Source organism: Vombatus ursinus, unplaced genomic scaffold (genome assembly GCF_900497805.2).
Source record: "Vombatus ursinus unplaced genomic scaffold, bare-nosed wombat genome assembly UNPS02011916.1, whole genome shotgun sequence".
Taxonomy (NCBI): Eukaryota; Metazoa; Chordata; class Mammalia; order Diprotodontia; family Vombatidae; genus Vombatus; species Vombatus ursinus.
The window spans coordinates 4,016,499-4,031,640 of NW_020951694.1; positions in this window are offsets into that span (position 1 = coordinate 4,016,499).

Sequence of the window (15,142 nt, forward strand, 5' to 3'; positions counted from 1 at the left end):
GAGTGGTGAATAGGTATAGCTAAAGGCTTTCCCGGGTTCTGGAGAAAAGTTGACAGCTCTTCTGCTGTGCCAAGAGAAACAATTTTCGCTAGATTGCACCAGGATCCTAGAGATGATGTACATATGTGGACAAAATTCCAGAGTCAGGGATGATTTCATGTAAGAGATGGTGAGTTGGATCCCAAAGGAAAATATTTCAACAGATGGAGATAGAGCAGGCCTACACAATATACAGACCTCAGGCTGCTTGCGGCCCACCAAAGGATTTCAGGCAGCCAGCAAAAAATGTAGATGTAATAGAAAGTAAAGATGTAATGAGTGCTTTGTCTGTGCCTGGCTTAACTCGAATTCCACCAGTCACTATTGTGCTCATCATGAAACTTGGCGAGTGGTTTGCCACTTTGCACTCTCTCCTGTTTGTCATGTGGCCTGTGGCAACCAACCATTGTCAGTCTGTCTCTAGTCTGAGAGGACCAATTTCATGATAAATAAAAATCTTTAGTAGTAAGTGTAATTAATTGATATTAATTAAAATTTCCCCTTTTAAAAGATATGGTTAATTTGCAAAATAGTTTAATCATTAATTATATCTTTACTTGGAAAGTGAGTCGCTAAAAACCTATCTGTGACCCAAAGAAGTTTAACCCATTTTAATTTTGGCCCCTACCTACTGCCAAGTTGTGCAGGTCTGAGATAGAGGTTGGGGAGAGGAATCCATAGAAGATAATATGGGCAAAGACCTAGCCATGTGGATATAGGGAGTAGTCCAGGTTTGCTGAAACATGAAGAGGAGTAGTATGAGATAAATCTGAGCAGGTCTACCATATTGTGAAGTGCCTAGAATGCCAAAGTTAGGAAGTTAAAATTAATTCAATTTGTTTGCTATGGGTTGTTTGGGGTCCTCTGACTCTAGTAATGATAAAATGGAAATGGGAGAGACATTTAGGAGTGGCCAGGAAAGGAAATGGGAAATGTTAAGAGTCTATAGAGAACCTGCTGAAAACAGAGTGTCTGGAAATATCCTTATTACCCTTATTAACATTATCATCAACAATTGGACATGCCCCAAGGATCTGTGACAGTAAATTTCATCAAATTCAACAAACATTTATTATGTACTTACTACATGCAAGGTAATGAGGATACAAAGATAAAAATAAAGCAGTCTTTATCCAGAAAAAGCTTACATTCTAATGGGGAATACAATTCTCTCTATATATCTATATCTATGTCTTTATCTATACATATGCACACACACACTATATATATATATATATATATACACACACACACATATATATATATACATGTATATATGTATATATTTGGGGTCCTTCTCCCCTCTTGAAGAATGTACAGCCATTGACAACATGAGAGAACTTTCAGGGCCAGCTTCTGTTCATGTATGACTCATGTACTGGAAATCTACTGATTAGAGGCTAAGCCAGAAAAACTGAGGACCCAAAAGAGCTTTTGAGTTTTTTCAAAGGGAAGTAAATTCTAACTGATCTCTTCCTAGACACAACTCTTTAGCTCTTCATGTAAAGTCAACATGACCACTTCTCATGTATCTTATGGAACAGGGGTTCTTAACATGAGATCTGTGAACATAAAAATGCTTTGATAATTCTATCTTAACATAACTATTTAAGATATTATTCTGAAAAAGAATTTATAAGCTTCATCAGATACACAGAAAAGGTTACAAACTCCTGTAATAGAGGGAATTTTCAAGGTATGGGTTGGATTAAATGGACACTGAGGTCACTTTCAACTCTGAAATTTGGGATTCTAATCCACTCACTGGAATATTTTCCCTACTTCCAGTGCCATAACTCTAGGGCAGTCCCTTATTGCTATCCACCTGGACCATTGCAATAGCCTCAGAAAAGGGTTGCCCACTTCTCTTCATTCCCTGATCCTTTATACTACTGCTAAATTAATATTTTCATCAATCCTGCAAGATTCAGTTCAAATGTTGTCTTTTCCTTAAAGCCTGGCTTGAGTTGGAAATGATCTTTCCCTTACTAGACCTCACATTGGATTTTATAATTCTCTTGCTTTTCATGATGAATTTGGTATTCTAGCTATTAATGTATATGTTACATTCATCTTTTAGACTATAAGCTTTAGTATTTATGTATTAACTTTCTATCCGCTTTAGTAGCTTGCACAGTTCCTAAAGTGGGCACTGTTCATTGAATTTAATTGGATCGTGTATAACTCTCTCATTTTACAAATAAGTAAATCAAGTTTTAGAGAGGTGAAGTGAATTCTCCGAAGTTACACAGACGATCCAGAACTAGAACCCAAGTCTCCTCTCCCAACCCCTTCTGGCCCTGTCTCTCCAAAGGGTATTTTGTAACTCCTCCAGGCCACAGTTCTGTTCTCTGAAGGACTCCCCACATTAATAAATTTCAGGAACAGGAACAGGAACAGGAACAGGAACAGGAACAGGAACAGGATCCTGTGGGATAAAAACAGCTTCTCCCTCTCATCAGCTCTCTAACTTCTAGGGTTCTGCTGCCCCCTGCTGGATCAGGGCTTAGATGAAAGGGTCATTTCTGTTCTCTCTATATGGAAAATGCTATCCACATCCAGAGAAAGAACTACAGAGTCTGAATGCAGATCAAAGCATACCATTTTCTCTTTTTTTTTTGTTCTTTCTTTCTCATGGTTTTCCCCTTTTGTTCTGATTCTGCTTTCACAACATGACTAATATGGAAATATGTTTAAGATGATTGTACATATGTAGTCTATATCAGATTTCATTCTGACTTGGGAAGGGGGGAGGGGAGGAAGAGGGGAAAATTTAGAACTCAAAATCTTATAAAAGCAAACATTGAAAACTAAAAATAAAAAAGAATTCATAAATTGAATGAGAGCATTTGATAAAAAAAGAAAAGAAATGAAAGCAATGGAATAAAGAATTGGAAAGGGAATGAACAGCTTGTCACAAGAGATATAAAAATGTTACTCAAGCAGCAAACTTTCTAAAAATTGGAGTGAATCAAACAGAAGCCAATGACTCCATGAGGCAACAAAAAATATTAAAGCAAAATAAAATCAAAACAAAACAAAATAGAATAAAATGTAAAGTAACTCATAAGAAAAACAATTGACCTAGGATACAGATTGAGCAGAAAAAAATTTAAGAATCATTGGACCACCTGAAAGCCACGACCAAGAAGCTTAGACATCAGATTTCAAGAAATCTTAAGAGAAAACTGCTCAGATCTTTTAGAATCAGAGGGCAAAACAGAAATAGAAGGAACCCATCATTAACTTCCTAAAAGAAACCGCAAAATTAAAATGCCCAGAAACATCATAGTCAAAATCCAGAGCTTGCAGCCAGAAAGAAAGAATTGAAGTACTGAGGAATGACAGTTAAGATCACACATAATTTCGCAACCACCACTATAAAGGAGCAGAGAACTTAGAATGTGATATTCCAGAAGGCAAAGGATGTTGGGTTATAGCCAAGAATAACTTACCCAGTAAAACTAAATATAATGATACAGGGTTTAAAAAAAAAAAGGACCTTTGGTGAAATATTAAGGATTTCCAAGCATTCCTGTTGAAAAGGCCATAGCTAAATAGAAACTTTGAAGTTTAAACACAGAAATGAAGAAAAACAAAAAGGTAAACATGAATGAATAATGACTAGATTAGGATGGATAAACAGCTTATAATCAAATATAGGGAGCTGATACATGTGTCCCTTCTGAACATTAACATCATCAAGTGTCATAGGGGGTCAGTTAGATAAGGCCTGGAAAAGGTTATGTTATGTCTTGATGACCTTATGAATGAAAAAAGAAGAGAAGAGGAATACAGTAAGGCAGAAGGGAAAGAAAGTTGAGGGGAAATGATCTCACATAATTAGGTTGCACAAGTAGACATCTATACAACTAAGAAGGAGGGAGTTGGGGTGTATGTGGCTGATCCTTGAACCTCACTCTCATCTGAACTGGACAGAAGAAAGAAGAATACACACACACACACACACACACACACACACACACACACACACCTGAGTACAGAAACTCAACAAGGAAATAAGAAGGAAAAGGGAGAAGCAGGAAGGGGGAACTAGAGGGCAGACAAATTAAGGGAGGGATTAGCCCTGAGCAAACAAATTCTAAAGATGTATAAAAATATTTATCACTCTATTTGAAGTGGCAAAGAATGGGAATCTAAGGGGATATGGGGCCCATAAATTGGGGAATTGCTAAACAAGTTAATGGTATATAATTGTGGTAGAGTACAATGTTGAATTCTTATTAATGTGATTACCAACAATGATTTCAGAGAACTGATGATGTAACATGCTGCATACCTCATGATAGAGAGGTGAAGGACTCCAAGTGCTGAATGGGATAAATATGTTTTTAGATATGGCCAATGAGGAAATTTTTTTTTCTGATTGACTATACATATTTGTAATAGATTTAGTTTTCTCATGTTCACAATTAGGGTGGGAGATAAGGTAGGGTTTGGCCAATTAAAATAAATTTCATACACACACACACACATATATATATATGAAGAAAGTAATTGAAGAATAAGGAAAGGAAGGAATTTCCTCATATGAGGGGTAGGGGTGGGAGTTATGCTAAATAATACCCAAATTAGAAGTTATTATCAAGCCCAAAGGCTTGACAATAACAAATGCAGAAGGGGAGAAGGTTATGATCAAAGCTGAGAATAAACAGATTTCTGTACTAAAGTAGAAAATAAACAAAAATGCGTAATACGTAACTAATCCAGAGAGGGTAATGTAGGAGTAAACAGAACCCAGAATAAACAGATCCAAGCTTGGAGGAAGTTATGTTGAGTAAGATCTGGGGAACAGTAGGTGATATATCCACTATACAGCAAGCAAGTGACAACTTTGTCTCTCACAAGTTATCAGTGTTATTTTATGGCAGCCCCTTCTTACTCAGCTTTGTCTATATAATTAGGGGCTTGGAACTCAGTGGATTCAGTTTGAACAGTAGAAAAATTGGAGCCTGAAGTGACACCAGATCTAGCAGCCTGATCATTAATTAGGCTTCTGGACTATGAGATAAACATATGTACTAGCTACTGTGACTTTTTTGTAAATTCAATTTTATTTAATTTTCAGTTCTAAATTCTCTTGTACTCTTCCACCCCTTAAGAAGGCTTCCAAAACCCATTACAAATATGTGTAGTCATGCAAAACAAATTCCCACATTAACCATGCTAAAAACAGAAAAGACATATAAAGAAAAGAAAAAAAAACATGCTTCGATCTACACTCTGCTTTCTGGTAGACAGTATGTTTCATCATGAGTCCTTTGGAATTGTTGTTAATCATTCCGTTGACTACATCTTTCAAAGGTGAATATCTTTATAATATTGTTATTATTGTAATTATATTGTTATTATTAATATTCTCTTGGTTCTGCTCTCTTCACTTTGTTCATACAAATTTTTCTAAAACCATATCCTTCATATTTTTATGTCATCATCTTCATATATCATAGTTTGTTCAATTGCCAATTTGTTCAATCAATTTGCCAATTGATTGGCACCAATTCTTTTTCCTTGTGACATATTACTGTACTCTTCTTGCCACTGTTTTATTTTAAATTTCTGCATCAATATTAGGGAAATTGGTTTACAATTTTCTGTCTCGATTTTGGTTTAGGTACCTAGGCCATATTTGTATCATAGAAGAATTTTGGTATAGTATTGAAATTAACTGTTTTTAAAATGTTTGGTAGAATTTGCTCATAAATCCATCTGGTCCTGGGTTTATTTTCCTTTGGGAGTTCATGTATTTCCTGTTCAATTTCTTTTTCTAAGATAGAGTTACTCAACAGTTCTATTTCCTAGGCAATATGACTTCTGATTCTATGATCCTCAAAGGTACATGTAAGCTTTACCAGGCTAGAAGTGAGTGAGAGAAATATAACTGTGCATGTGCTTCTGCTGTGGTTATGCTTACTTTATGTGTGGCCAGAAGGAGCTGTTTGGGGGCTGCTGCCAAGACACATGTTCCTGCTGGAGACTTCAGGAATCTAGTAGGTCTGGGAAGCTATGAGAAGTACAGAAGGCAACTGTCAACCAAGAGTCAGAGCATCTAGTACGATGGTGGTAGGAAAAAACAAGCAGTCTCAGGAAGAAGTAGATGAGCACCAAAGAGCTCCTGTTCTTTCACTGAACCCCTCAAGTCTATTCACTAAGTACTATATGTTAGCTGCTAGACAAGCTTGACACACAGTACCTGAATCTCAATGGAATAGGGATTCAGAGAAAGGAAGTTCTCCTACTGTCTTTTCTTGTTAATGCTGTTTTTTACAATTATATTTTCATTGCTATCTTTTGCTTTTACAATACCATAATGTCTTCTCCTCCCTTTTGGTTGGTTGTTGTTGTGAAGGGAATTATGATTTTTATACTAATCGGTATGATATGTGTAATGCATATCCTCATCGATTTGATTTTTCAGAATTGCCTCTCTTATGAGAGAGCTCACAATGCAGGTCAAAATGATCAATCAAACTTTGACAAGGCTCACCATCACTGGCATCCTTCTGCCTGAGCACCTGAAGTGAAGAGAATCAAAGACTATAGCATGTGTTCCTATCACAGAACTCTGGGTGACCCACCAAGTAATGACCCCCAAGGACTGGAGCAATATTGCTCCCACAGGACTCCAGAATTGTTGGATTGTCTTCTATTTGTGGGTTTGTCATGGGAGACTGCTCAAGCCCAGGAGAACATTGTTTGTAATTCACCTTCCCTGCCTCTCTTCTCACTTGTGATTTATGCATATAATCTCTGTCTTCACTTTAACAAGGTGATATTCTGATCAGGAGAACTCCCAATTTGCAAGTCTGTTCCTCATAATGAAGCTAATTAATTAAGCGACTACCTGATTACTGACACTTTGTCTCTGGCCTACTGTTTTGTCATTCTCAGGGTAGAGACTGGCTCAGAAAAAAACTTAACGTTAATTGGTATTAGAACTTTTTAAGGGGTAAATGTAGAAGTAAAGCTTTGAGCTCTCCAGTACGGGGGAGAAGGGACAGATGCCACTGGATCTTTTTCCAGAGTTCCAACTCACCTTGACTGGCAGGTTCAACACTCCACTCTCATTCCATTGAGCTCAGCCTTTTGATCAAGACCACCTTTCATTGTGAGGAATGTTCCTGGGACCTTTTCTTGGCCCGGATTACTCTGGTAAAGCCTGTTGCACATGGATTTGGCTTTGCCGGCATCTTTTCTCTTATAGTGCAGGGCCAGCTATGGCCTGCAGTTTTTCTCTTCTCTCTTTTATAAATGCAGTCTGAGCAATGGACTGTGGGTTTTATTTCTGCACTCAGTAAAAGTTATTTATGTAAGAATTATTTGCACAGTTGGCTTTGTCTGAGGTTAAACTGGTTGAAATTAACATCTTGATTGTGCTTGTTTAGAGTTGTGGAATGTGCTGGCACAGTGTGGAATACCTATATTTGTGTACTTGTATTTTGTGTATTTGTGTTGTTATATCCCCTTATAGTGTATTTGTATTTGTGTATTGTGTATACTTGTTAGTTAAGTGGTGTTATTATCTTTGAGATACCTTTTTGAGACACCTGCAACGTGGGACAGATGTGTGGTAAAGACACAGGGAAGATATGGCAGTTCCTATTAACAAACCCACAGAACAAACACGTGTCTTTCAAATGTGTAAGAAATATGGTCCTGACTGTCTCTCATATTGCCAGGATTGGGTTGATTTGACTCGTGATGACCCTAAACTTTGCTGCCCTCATTGGGGCAGCTTTGATAAGACCAGATTGGGGTTGTTTAAGGTAGAAACTGATGAATAAGGAAACTCAGCCTCTTGAGTGGGACAGCTATAATAAATGGTACTCAGAGGCAAGGAAAAGAGAGCATAGGTCTGAGTTAGAATCAGTGAAAGAAAGGATTAAATCATTTGAAAATCTTCTCCTTAACAAGCCCCAAACTACCCAGCTAGCTAAAATATGTCTACCTTTACCAAAAGATTCTACCAGCTCCCCAGTTTCTATGTTCCCTTTCAAAATGCAAGCCAGAGTTCTCCCAGGAAAAAACCCAGAGGAGAGTGGCTTGATCAGGACCTGTGGTTTCAAGCCCTGGCAGTGTGGAGAACTCCAGGCTATTGCCAAAGAGTGTCCTAGCCCCAGAGGGGATCCCGTAGGCTTTGCTGAGAAGTTCTGACTCACCCTGTGTTTATACAGACCTGGGTATCTGGATCTGTATCAGCTTATGGTTGTCTCAGTTGGAAAAGGGGAGACTAGGAGTTGGTGCCAGAAAGCACCCCAGAAAGCAGTGAGAGATGCTTCCTGCAACCCCGATCACTCAGAATGACTAAGCTCCAGGGAAGGCTGGCAGGAGGGGTGGCCAAAGGAGGGGGATGTACAGGCAATGCTTATCCCTATGACTTCTGTTGGAGATGTCTCCTTGCTCATACAGGGACAAGAGGTGTCTGCTCTAGTTGACACCATTGCCACACTCTCAGTTTTAAACCCCTCTGCCTTTCCCACTCCCCTCCCCCATAGTCAAGAGTATATCTCAGTTGTGGGGCTTGCTAATAAGACCATTGGAGTTCAAACAATTGTCTCTTTTTATTGAAGAGATCAGAGGTTTTAATCCTTTTAGCCTGGTCCCTGAGGCCACTAGACAGGCCACAATTTCATTTGACCCAGGAAGGACCTCTTCCTTGTGTCTTTTATCCCCGTCACATTTCTTAATCCCTTCCAACTATCTGACTCTCAACCAAGTTACCTCCAGCTTGTGGATTTCAGATGTTACTGATATTGGGTCAGTTATCAGTGTCCCCCCCTATTGTTGTATTGGGGTAGGTGGGACGCATCCCATTTGATTTATTCACCTCCAAGAAAGGAGGGAATGTAGTTGGTGTAAGCACATTCTATCCTGCCACCTATTTACCTGAGGTGGAAAGTGAGGATGAGACTTTGGAACATGACTTTGGGATGCTATGGAAACATTGGGACTTCCTTACCTCTTTAGGACCAGTCATTAAAGGTCAGAAACAGGTTTCCTGTCTATTAGATTGCTTACTGCTTCCCCAAGCCATAGCAGTAATTAAAATTCCAGGGCACAGCCATGAGAACAGCATTCATGCCCATGGAAATGACCTGGTTGACCAAGAAGCAAAAATTGAAACTTTTAACTCCTCAAACTCTTGAAGGAGTGGCTTCTATAGTTCAGGTCCTAGTGGAATTTTCACTTTGTCCCATAGATAAGGCCTTAGTAAATCCATCTTGCACTGAAGGCCTGCCTAAGACGCTTAGCCTATCAAAAAGCAGGAAAAGCTTCAAAAGGAGGGATGTGAACTTGATAAGACTATGGGACTATGGATCGGGAGTTTTCACAGGGCTGCTGTCACTGCTTTTGAGATGTGTCCTACCTGCCCCAAACACAATGCATCCAAGCCTCTGAAGGCAGCTCAGCAGTTTCCTCTCCCAGACGCGCTTATTGAAACCTGCAGATTGACTTCAATCAATTGCCACCAGTCCTTGGTCACAAAAATGTTTTGGTTATGGTCTGTATGTTTCCCCAGTGGGTGGAAGTGTTTCCGTGTCATACTGTCACAGCCTCTGGAGTAGCAAAAATCCTCTTAGAAAAAATCATTCCATTGCGGGGGGATTCCCAAGGAAATCCATTATGCCTATCACCCCCAGTCCTCAGGAATGCTTGAAAGAGTTAATGGGATACTTAAAAACCTCCCTTGCTAAATTCTCTGAGGAGCTATGTATACCCTGCTCAAAGCCCTTCCTTTAGCCCTGCTAAGCCTTAAGTCCAGACCATTTGTTTCCCATAAGCTAAGTCCTTATGAGATAGTAACAGGATACCAAATGCCACTGTACCTGTGGATGGGAAGAATAACAACCAAAGGCTCTCTCCTACAATACTGTATTCGGTTGGTTCAGAAAATATCAGAGACTTATCAATTTGTCACACAGTCTCATTCTTTAGAAATTCCAACTGAGTTCCTGTATGCTTCATAGAACAGCAGCTTATGTGAAGGGAGCAGCTAGCACCCCCTACCATTACTTCTAGCCCCATTCACAGGGCACTACCAGAGTCACAAGCACTATACCTGCCTATAATTAATGGACTTAACAACTGGTTTTAGGGACCCTAGCACATAAGACCCTTACCTACAGGGTCCATTACACTCAAGTATCTCTCTAGAGACGCAGGTTTCATTCTGAGTTTCGGGCATAAGCGGCAACATGGGCCTTCACCTTGGATCATTAAATTCCATGCAATGTAATTTTACCTTTATTCTGATCTCCACATGGGTTGCTTTCCTCAATGCATCACTTGATTCCTCTAGACAGCTCCTGAGGCCACAGATTTCCCTGACTGGGACTGGAGCATCTCATAAACACTGCGGAAGCTCCCTGTAGAAAGTGGAGTGGGAGGACCTGCCCTACCAAATCAAACATCAGAACTCTCACCTTTGCCCACAACAAAGGCAACTGTAAAGGCATCTATTCAATTTCTGGGTTAGTGTGGGAATCCCAGAAAGGCTTCTGGTTCCATAATCATGCCAGAGCTAAACACCTATGCCTAGAGGCACTGAACTCCGTTGAGTATTACTCATTCTGCCTAGGATTCACCCTTTGATACCTGTACCTTTGCTGTTGAATTGCCCCCATCCACAGGACTGTTCTTATGCTGCTCCATACGGTATCAATTTCCCTCCCTTCTGGGAAGGCCTCTATGCTTTTGTCTACATTATGTCCAATCTTGTCCCTATTCCCAGGGAACCACTTCGCTGAAATTCTTCTTCAGTTAAAATTGTTCCTCTGTCGGAAGCAAAGGCTTGCTTTCCTGCCCATTGCAGCCCTGTTGGCATCTGTTGGCATGCTATATCTGTCTGTCGGGAACCTCTCTGCAGAACTAGCCATTGGCCTGGAGTGCACAGGGAAGCTTGCCGCCAGCCTCCAAACACAGGTTGATTCATTTGCCCTCATGGTATTACAAAACCATTGGGTGGTAGACACCCTAATGGCCGAGAGTGGAGGAGGAGGGGAGGGGGTCTTGTGCCTTCACTGGGGAGGAATATTGTTTCTATGTTAACCAATCCTCTCAAACAGAGGAAGACCTTATTGCTTTAAACAAGCAAGTGGAAGATTTATGACCAGCATCAAAAATGAAAAGGGTGAATTCACCATCAATGAAGAGGAAATCAAAACAATAATTAGGAGCTATTTTGACCAAATGTGTGACAATAAATTTGACAATCTTAGTGAAACAGATGAATATTTACAAAAATATAAATTGCACAGATTAACAGAAGAGAAAATAAAATACTTAAACAATCCTATTTCAGAAAAAGAAATTGAACAAGCCATCAATGAACTCCCTAAAAAAAATCTCCAGGGCCAGATGGATTTACATGCGAATTCTGTCAAACATTTAAGAACAACTAATTCCAACACTATATAAACTATTTGAGAAAATAGGTGAAGAAGGAATCCTACCACATTCTTTTTATGATAACAAATATGGTGCTGATACCTAAACTGGGAAGAGCCAAAACAGAGAAAGAAAATTATAGACCAATTTCCCTAATGAATATAGATGCAAAATTTTTAAATAAAATATTAGCAAAAAGACTACAACAACTTATCTCTAGGATAATACACTATGACCAGGTAGGATTTATACCAGGAATGCAGGGCTGGTTCAATATTAGGAAAACTATCAGCATAATTGACCATATCAACAACAAAACTAACAGAAATCATATGATTATCTCAATAGATACAGAATAAGCATTTGACAAAATATAACACCCATTCCTATTAAAAACACTAGAGACCATAGAAATAAATGGAATCTTCCTTAAAATGATAGATAGCATCCATCAAAAACCATCAGCAAGCATTAAATGCAATGGGGATAAGCTAGAAGGATTTCCAATAAGACCTGGGGGTGGGGGTGGGGGATGTGAAACAAGGATGTCCATTTTCACCCCTGTTATTCAATATTGTGCTAGAAATGTTAACTGTAGCAATTAGAGAAGAAAAAGAAATTGAAGGAATTAGAACCGGCAAAGAAGAAACAAAGCTATCACTCTGCAGATTATATGATGGTATATTTAGAGAATCATAGGGAATCAAATAAAAAATTACTTGAAATAATAAACAAATTTAGCAAAGTTGCAGGATATAAAATAAACCCACACAAATCATTGGCATTTTTATATTTTATTAACAAACCCCAGAAGCAAGAGATAGAGAAATTCTATTTAAAATTACTATAGACATTATAAAATATTCGGGAGTCTACTTGCCAAAACAAAACCAGGAACTACATGAACACAATTACAAAACACTTTTCATACAAATAAAGTCAGATCTAAATAATTAGAAAAATATCAGTTGCTCATGGGTAGGCCAACCTAATATGATGAAAATGACAATTCTACCTAAATTAATTTACTTATTCAGCACTATATCAATCAAACTACCAAAAATTATTTAATGGAGTTAAAAAAAAACAATAACAAAATTCATCTGGAAGAACAAAAAGTTCAGAATATTAAGGGAACCAATAAAAAGAAATTCAAGGGAAGGTAGCCTACCTGTACCAGATCTTAAAGTGTATTATAAAGGCACAATTATCAAAACTACTTGGTACTGGCTAAGAAATAGAGTGGTAGATCAATGCAATAGGTTAGGTATACAAGACACAACAGTCAATACTAATCTACTATTTGATAAATCTAAAGACTCCAGCTTCTGGGATAAGAAATCACTATTTAACAAAAACTGCTGGGAAAACTGGAAAAACAAATGACAGAAACTGGGCATAAACCAACACCTTACACCATATACCAAGATAAAGTCAAAATGGGTACAGAATTTAGATATAAAGATTAAAACTACAAACAAACTAGAAGAGCAAGGAATAGTTTACCTTCCAAATCTATGGAGAAAGGAAGAATTTATGACCAAACAAGAGATAGAGAACATTATAAAATACAAAATGGATAATTTTGATGATATTAAATTGAAAAAGTTTTGCATAAACAAAACCAATGCATCCAAGATTAGGAGGGAAGCAGAAAACTGGGAAAGAATTTTTACACCAGCATCTCTGATCAAGGGCTCATTTCTAAAACAGATAGAGAACTGAGTCAAATTTATAAGAATACAAGTCATTCCCAACTGATAAATGGTCAAAGGATATGAACAGGCAGTTCTCAGAGGAAGAAACTAAAGGTATCTATAATTATATGAAAAAATGTTCTAAATCACTATTGATTAGAGAAATGCAAATCAAAATGACTTGGAGGTACCACATCACACCTATCAGATTGGCTAACATGATAAAACAGGACAATGATAAATGTTGGAGAAGATGTGGAAAAATTAGAACACTGCTGCATTGCTGATGGAGTTGTGAAATGATCCAACCATGATGGAGAGCAATTTGGTACTATGCCTGAAGGGCTATAAAAATTTGCATACCTTTTGACCCAGCAATAGCACTTCTAGGGCTATATCCCAAAGAGATCATACAAATGGGAAAAGGACACATGTATACAAAAATATTTATAGCAGCTCTTTTTGTGGTGGTAAGGAATTGGAAATTGAGAAGATGCCCATCAATTGGGGAATGGCTAAACTGGTATATGAATATAATGGAATACTATTGTGCTATAAGAAATGATGAACAGGCTGACTTCAGAAAACCCTGGAAAGACTTGTATGGTCTGATGCTGAGTGAAGTGAGCAGAACCAGGAGAACATTGTACACAGTAACAGCCACATTGTGTGATGACTAATATTGATACTCTTAACCCTTCTCCATAATACAAGGATCTAAGACATCTCCAAAGACCTCATGATGGAAAATGCTATCCACATCCAGAGAAAGAACTCTGGAGTCTGAATGCAGATGGAAGCATACTATTTGCTCTCCTTTTCCTTTGTTGTTTTGTTTTATTGCTTCATTCTCATGGTTCCTCCCATTAATTCTAATTGTTCTTTACTTCATGACTAATGGGAAACTATGCTTAATAGGAATGTATAAGTAGAGCCTATATCAGATTGCATGCCATTTTGAGTGGGGAGGAAATTTAAAACTCAAAATATTATGGAAGTGAATGTTGAAAACTAAAATTAAATAAATTAATTTTTAAAAAAGATTCATGGGATAAGGATCTAAACATTCCAAAGTGTATTTCCCTCTCACCTTCCTTTGACCTACTCTCCTGGTCATCTGAAAATCTTGGCAACATTCTCCATTCTGCCCTCCTCCCCTCCCCCAAGTCTGATATTTCTTTTCTTTATTTGCCTTGCTGTCTACCTTGGCATTAGACTTGTAATATATTCTTACATAAAATCAAAATCATGTTTCAAATGAATGTTCCTCATTGGCCTTCAAGGTTGTTCTAAAAGGAAGGGATATGAAGGGAATTATGATTTTTATAATAATTGATATATGTGTAATGAATATACTAATAGATTAGATTTTTCAAAATTGCCTCTCTTGTGAGAGAGCTCACAATGCAAGTTAAAATGATCAATCAAACTTTGACAAGGCACATGATCACTGGCATCCTTCTGCCTGAATACCTGAAGTGAAGTGAATCAAAGACTGTAGAACCTGTTCCCATCATAGAACTCTGGTCCTGTGACCCATCAAGTGATGACTCCTGAGGACTCGAGCAATATTGCTCCCACGGGACTCCAGAATTGTATTGTCTTCTTTTTGTGAGTTTGCTGTTGGTAACTGCCCAAGCCCAGGAAAACATTGTAATCCACCTTCTCCCTTCCCTTCCCACTTGTGTTTTGTGCATATAATCTCCGTCTTCACTTTAGCAAGGTGGAATTCTGATGAGGAGAATTCCCAGTTTACAAATCTGTTCCTCATAATGAAACTAATTAATTAAACAGCTACCTGATTACTGACACTTTGTCTCTTGCCTGCTGTTTTGTCATTCTTAGGTTAGGGACTGGCTCAGAAAAATCCTGTTAACGTTGTCCTTCATGCTCAAAGAGGACCAAAATGGCATCACTATGTTGAGGGCAAGGTAGGGTATGTTTGACTGTGGCTGATAAGACCAATACGAGCTTAGAAGGCTCTACCTCAGGTCAGG